We start from the raw sequence: 7505 nt of genomic DNA, 5'->3' as shown, positions 1-7505 counted from the left end.
GGCGAGTGGATTGAGTGGAGGGCAAGTGAACAGGGAGGAACACACGTGCCATTCAAGTGTCATTCGTCACGTGTAGCTTGGCCCACAGTTACTCTGGAGAGCCCACACCAGGGCACAGAGGCGGAGGGCCTTCGCCCAGCGTCGCCTCCCAGCCCTGGTAGTCAGAATTTTACTGCCCCTGAAGGTGGAGGTTCCCTTTAGTCACCCTGGCTGGTCGTGGAGTACCGCAATGTCTTGTGTACAAAGAAGAGGAAAAGATCCTGAAAGGGGCAGCAAACGCCAGATAGACAGGACTGTAGGGGGAGCACAAGGTCATTATAATATTGGCTGTTTTGTTTCCAGACCTTTTCCTAATAATCCCCAGCACTGAGTTTGCCTTTTGCATGTCTGGGTTGGCACTTCCCTTGTGCGATCCAGTGTGACCCCCCAGGCCTCTTTCCCTTTCAGTCTCAGCAAGTTCAGGCCCCGTTAACAAATACTTGAAAGGGGGTTGGGGGGGTTGGGGGGTTCCAGTGGGCATCACCTGCCACTCACCTGCACTGAACGTTATTTGCCACATTTTTGCGCACTTCCCTCATTTGCGGAGATCCTTCCTGGAGCTCTTCACAGTCAGCTGCAGTTTTCATGATCTTCATTAGTTTTGTGTCACCTGCAGTCTTGGTGCTCCACTGCTCAGCCCTCGTTCCAGATCATGTAGGAACAAATTACACAGCACAGGCCCTAATACTGATCCTTGTGGGAACCCCCACTGCTCACTTCCCTCCATTTATTCCTACTCTCTTTGCTTCCTATCATTTAACCAATTTTTAATCCATAAGAGGAACCGCCCGCTTATCCCACGGCTGCTAAACTGACCCAGGAATCTTTGGTGAGGAGGAACCTTGCCAAGAGCCTTTGGAAAGTCCACGTGCATCATGGCTACTCGTTCGTTTGTTATCTACATATTTATTCACTTTCTCAACTCCAAAGGGCTGGTGAGGCAGGACTTCCATTTGCAGAAGCCGTGTTGATTTTTCTTCAGCCTCTGTGTCTAATAATTATATCTTTGTTTCTTCTAATTTGCCTAGGACAGATGTTAGTAAGATCACATTTAAATGCTGCAGCCAACATGACTCATTACAGTATCTGACTAGGATTGGGCTAGACCTGGTTCAAATCTCACTCCGACATGGACGCTTTTGGGGGGAACTTGAGACAGGGCCGGATTGAGGGGGGGCAGGGGGGTAGTCTGCCCCTGGCGCCGCCAGGGAGGGGGCACTGGGAGCAGCTGCCAGCTGCTGGAGCACGCAGGTGGCAGCATGGGCAGCCTCACAGCCCCCCACACTGCCTTTCGCCTGCCCTGCGGGACAGGGGGCAGCCGGCTTGCTGCACCCCCCCTGTCCTGCAGGGCAGGGAAAGGGCAGCATGGCCGCCCACACCATTCGCCTGCCCCGCAGGAGAGGGGGCAGCTGGCCGCCCCCTGTCCTGCGGGGCAGGCGCATGGCACGGGTGGCCTCGCAGCCCCCTGCGCTGCCTTTTGCCTGCCCTGCAGGACAGGGGGCATGCGGCAAGCCGGCCGCCCCCTGTCCCGTGGGGCAGGCGAAAGGCAGCTCAGGGGGCTGTGAGGCCATCCATGCCATTCGCTTGCGGAGAAGCGAATGGCGCGGGTGGCTTCCCAGCCCCGCACGCTGCCTCTGGCACCCCGCGTGATGACGTTACCAAAATGATGTCATCATGCCGTGCTAGAGCGCGCGCGCGAGGCCGGACTAGGGTTGCCCTGGGCACCGGCAACCCTAGATCCAGCCCTGCCTTGAGATGGTCACTCTCTCAGGCTAACTTACCTAACAAGGTTTTTGTGAGGATAAAACAGAGAAGGAAGATCCATGTAAGGTGTCTTGAGCACCACAGGGATTGGGCAAGATAAAAATGGATCAAGTAGACTTTGGGACACGCTCGGTGACTACAGGCTCAAGCCCTGGCAATTCATCCTAATTCACAAAGCATACCTGAGGATCACATGACAGTGATGGAAAGTGACTTAGTGCCCACCTGAGCAATAGCCACTTCACCGGGTGCTGCATTACATGAAAATATGAAGTTATGAATGCAAAAATGTTCACAAAATTGTTGTTTCATACAAATGTGCTTACCGGAAAGGTGACGTTAGTTATGGCTCTCTTGAGACCCACAATATAGCAAACCTGACCTTTCTTTCTCTTAAATGTGTATAATGGCTTTTAAGGGTTTATGAATGTTACTCCCACTGAAGCTTCTTATGAAGAAATGTTTCTAAACTTAAGGAACAAGGTAAGTACCACTGTAATATCTTAATGACATGTGTGCATGGCCTTTCTCTTTCTGTGGATTGTAGTCAGAAAAAATGTGCTTGTCTCTTTAACCTCACAGCATTTTTGTAGGCGACAATCTTCTAGTGACATCAAGCATTGCAATGCTATGAACAGGGACATTCACGTTAGAAAGGAAACTCCACCAATCTTATAGAACAAGCTCTGGTTTGGGGGGCAGCAGTGAAAGTATTGAACAGTCTGAGAGGTCCGTGCCAGAAACCCTTGCAGTATTCTGTTAGCGGCAGTGCTGGGGCCTGACCCTGGGGTGGCATGTGGTGGTGTGTTCTGGGAGACTCGCCTCCCAGCTGCCTCTGCCGTGAGCACTTTCAGAATTTTGAGAAAAGGTAGAAAGGGTAATCATGAGCCACTCCACAACAGGGTTGTGACTGGTGGGGGTAACTCTTTCTCATACATATTTTTACAGTAAAAGCTCAATTAAATGAAATGTTCAAGGGGAAAATGGAGTATTTCACTTTTATAAGATGCCAAGTAATCTTTCAGATAATGGCATAATTGCTTAAGTGTAGTAATAGTTAATTGAAATAAATTATATCGGGTAGCCTTTAACTACTATCGCCAAGTCTTTTGGGGACTGGGAATATCAAAAGGGAGGAATCCAAGCCTTTTTCACATGCGACCACTACTCCGACCACTAATTGAAAATATGGATTTTCAATTTTTGTACACACAGACTAGAACCCCCCAAAAACCAGAGGTTTGTTGTACCCCATACAAAGGCTACACACACAAAGGCAAAAGCCCTGCTTTATCCCTTTCAGACCACAAGGTGAATGCATGTATCCAAAGCATCGTGGATTAGTATCCATGCTTGAGATTATTTTTATTTATTTATTTTCTTTATGTCATTTACAGTCCACTTTTCTCACTGAGACTCAAGGCAGATTACACAGTATGAGATTAGCACAATCAGTAACAAGTACATTTAAGTACAGTATCAAGAACATTTCCATAAACAATGCCGTAAGGTAAATAGATGCAAGTTTAAAAGACATCGTATTAGAAAGAATCCAATACAGTGTAGAAAAAATACTGCAGCAGAACATAATCAATTCTAGGACTGACATTAAACAACATGGAGTGCGGGTGGTACATAGGAGTACATATTTAAAGCAAGAGATAATATGTAAGGCAATATAGTGATGAAGTCTACGGTCCCTAACTCATTAGCAAAGCATCGGAGACCCCCTCCCTACAATGCAGCCCTCCCATATGTGAGGTTAGCAGGCAGTCATAAGTTCATCTGAAGAGCCATCCAGTTGGCGCCATTACTAGTGGAGAGTCCACAAGTCTTTGTACAATGGTTGTTATTGGGCGAGTGTGTGAGAAGATATTCTGGATGTTGTAGGTGTGCCACCCTCTTGCTGTTTGCTTGTCTCTTCTGACTCTTCTCATATTAAAACTTGAACTTCCTCGGAGCGAGGATCCTCCTCACTTCCCCCCTTCCTTTCTACAGCTGTTGAAGCTGTTGATGTGGCAAAGTCTCCCACAATATCCAAGCAGTAACCACAAACTGTAAGCCACTATCCTGCCTCCTTCCTCTGATGAAATTATGATTCATCCACAAAAGTACTCCAGGGACTTCTTGACGAGATGGCAATGACAGCGTTACCTACTACAGCGTTGGTGTGATTTCCTTTTAATTGTCTTGGGAACTACTCGGCTGCTCTTCATCAAAGGAAACAAATTGCCTCATTGCTTCTAACTGCTCCCAGGAAAGAAAGAGCAGAGAGAGGGATATTAGAGGGTAAAATGATTCCTTTGGGTGTTGCTGGCCTGATGTGCTGTACAAATGTGGATACAAGCAGGCAACTGGTCTTTCCAATCTGTCCTCCTTGCTTTCCAAGTAATTATTTCCTTACATTTTGAAGTCCATTAAACACACAGAGTTTAAGCATTCTGTTATCTATTAGGTATGTGGATGAAGCCGTCAGCTGCACTGGTTACCGGTTGAGTACCGGGTCCGGTTCAAGGTTCTGGTGTTGACCTATAAAGCCCTATGCGGACTGGGCCCAGCATACCTTCGGGATCGCCTCTCCCCATATGTTCCCCAGAAGTTGCTTCGATCAGCCACTAAGCACTTGCTGATGGTCCCTGGCCCCAGGGAGGTTCGCCTGGCCTCTACCACAGCCAGGGCCTTCTCAGTTCTGGCTCCAACCTGGTGGAACTCTCTGTCTGAGGAAACTAGGGCCCGGCAGGATCTTTCCGCCAGGCCTGCAAGACGGAGATGTTCCACCAGGCATTTGGTGGGGGCTAGGCTGTCCTCTCGCCGGCCATACCACTGAAGACCTTCCACCACCCATGCAGGAAAATGCTGTATTTTAATATTTTATACCTGCCAATTTTAATTGTTTTGATACAATGTTTTAATGTTTTTATAATGTTTTTACGGTTTTAAACTGTTGTTAAACCGCCCTGAGCCTGTCTGACGGGGAGGGTGGTCTAGAAATGTGATCAAATAAATAAATAAATAAATAAATAAATAAATAAATAAATAAATAAATAAATAAATAAATAAATAAATAAATAAATAAATAAATAAATAAATAAATAAATAAATAAATAAATAAATATGCTGTTACAGCAGAATAGAAATGCCTGGGTATTGGCAACAGAGAACACTAGAGAATAGATGTGTCTGTTTTGTGCCGTCAAGTCGCCTCTCACCTATGGCTACTCTGTGAAGGAAAGGCTTCCAAAACACCCTGTTATTAACGGACTTGCTCATAGAGTAGGTGTCTGCATCTTTGAAGGACAGACTCATGGGAAATGTAGTCTTTTGACGCTTTTTAGACTATTTTCTCTAAGGAAGAGTGGGAACTGTAATTTTATGATACCTCTTCCATCTTTTGCATTCACTGTCTGGCATGGCATGGAGAACCATCTTTACCTTTCTTACCATTAGCACATGAATAGATCTGGCTAAATAAAAGATGTATCTACTCAGTTTGAACCATAACTGCCTTGCTGTTTTGAACTGTAAGTAGGATTCCTTTTGAGAGCTAGAATCTCTAATGGCTACGCGTTAAAATTCACCAGAATCAGCTGGGTTTAGCTGAAGATGGCACATAGCAAACCATCACATTGTTAAATAGGTTGGGGGTTCCCTGAAGGGCGTTAAGGATATAATGACGGCTTGCTGAGTTAATTGAAAATGCTCTATTTTGTAATTTAGCTTCCTCTTTCCATCACACTGAAAAGTTTGCTGTATCTTTCTGGAAGTGATTGGCCCTGATCCAGCTGAAGTCACAAACACTTTGTCATATATAACAACCAGCGGCACTGTGTCAGTCTATGGAAGGCACGATACTCTGATTTCATCTCCCACCCCTTGCAGCAAGAAATCCAAGGTCTCTTGAGTCAAAGGTTATTTATTGAGAGAATATATATTCAGAATATACAAGTGTCCATAGATAATCCAAAGGTTAAGAGAAGCTTTGGCTGTACACAGAACTCTTGTTGAGAATGACGTGTTAAGGCTGGTTACAGTATATCAAACCCTCCAGTCCATCCCCCCCCCCCTTGTCTGCCCAGCTAGGCTAGAACATGAAAGTAACGGCTCCAAGGTCACTGCGGGAGGCCATCCCAGATAAGTCCGTCTTGGGAACCCAGGTGCTCCTGTGAACCTGCAGACAAAAAACAAATACTGGAAATTTACAGCAAGGGAGGAAAGCGAGATGGAAGTGCTGTGGGTCCAAGTCCTGACACACTGGGTGTGAATGATCACCCCCATTCATTCATACATATACACAGACTCAAAGCCCAGAGTTCGATAGGGCTCAGATGAGTATTTTAATGTGCACACACTCAGATGCATATCCTAAAATGCACAGGTAGTGTGAGTAGATTTCCCAGGCTGGATAAAGGATATCAGATCCACTGTGTTCAACTTGGCCTGCCCATTGAGCCTGAAACTGTTTCAGAAGGCACATGTGGCCTCTCAAGCCTGCATTTTTCCATCTTGCGTTTGCTCTCCTGTTCCTCCCCATACTTGTTGGCTCTTCTAAGCAAGCAGCAAATGTCCTTCTCTCACCAATGACTTCGGAGAGGTGGACCACATGTCATTGATATTAAGGGGCATAAAATACCTGAACCAGATCAAAGGTGTAGCATCCGTGCTGGTAAAGAGTTGGAGCTGTTGTATCTCAAGAAAGTACAACACGTTGATGGGGAGGACTCAGGAGAAAACCGCCTGTGCAAGACCAGTGACTCAGTACATGCGCTGTGCCCACGCTGAGGTGAATGTTCGTAGGTGCAGGACGTGCAATTGCTTCTACTCTCTGTACATTTTGTCTTGCATAGATGATACATCATGTGTTCAGGTCTTTAGACAGTCTAATGTTTTGCGTGTAAGTTTGTGTTTTATTTCTGTTGGATAATGTGGGGCTTTTGAATATTTGCTACTGGGGTTAAAGACGCAGGCCTGTGATGTGAGAAGGGAAGGGTGAATGGAGTGCGACGTGCTTGAACAGTGGCTGTGCCAAAGGGGCAGAGTGAACTGCAGTTTTCAGTCACGGTACTCAGGGAAAGGTTTCTCTTCTGGCTAAGTCAGGCAATCTGTGAGGAGCCTGAGAGACTCTGTGTCTGTGTGTTTCTGAGAGAGAATTAACCAGCTTGGAGATTCTAGTTAAGTCACACAATCTGTATGGTGCCCGAGCTGTCTGTGTATATCTCAAAGAAAGCATTTTTCTGGCTAAGTTAGGCAAACTAAAGCTGCAATATATATAGATCACGCAGCAGTGGAATTCAGCCCACAAAGGGAAGGTGCTCTGGGCAAAGTAAAGAGAATGACCGGACGCTCTGTGGGAGTGGGGCGAACAGGAATGTTGGTTGTGTGACCAGCGCCCTTCTGAGGGAAAGGTTTAAGGTAACTTAAGGAGGGGCTGAATTAAAAGTCCAAAGGCAAAGGTATAAAACATAGCTTTAATAAAGATTTGATAAATTGACGGGTGAAAGTTATTCACCATGATAGTTAAATGGAGCCTTCCCATTCAGTCTGGATACCAATGGCTACAGGGCAAGCAGAAAGAAAGGGCTGATTTCTCCATGTCCCTCTTGTGGGCTTCCTTTAAAGACCTGATTGACCACTACAGGAGACAGAATTAGGGGTGCTAAGAGCTTCGTGATGAAGATGTGAACAGAAAGTTTTCATGGGTGAGC

The sequence above is a fragment of the Eublepharis macularius genome, chromosome 4, assembly GCF_028583425.1.
Source record: "Eublepharis macularius isolate TG4126 chromosome 4, MPM_Emac_v1.0, whole genome shotgun sequence".
Taxonomy (NCBI): Eukaryota; Metazoa; Chordata; class Lepidosauria; order Squamata; family Eublepharidae; genus Eublepharis; species Eublepharis macularius.
Note: the sequence above shows the minus strand (reverse complement) of the source record.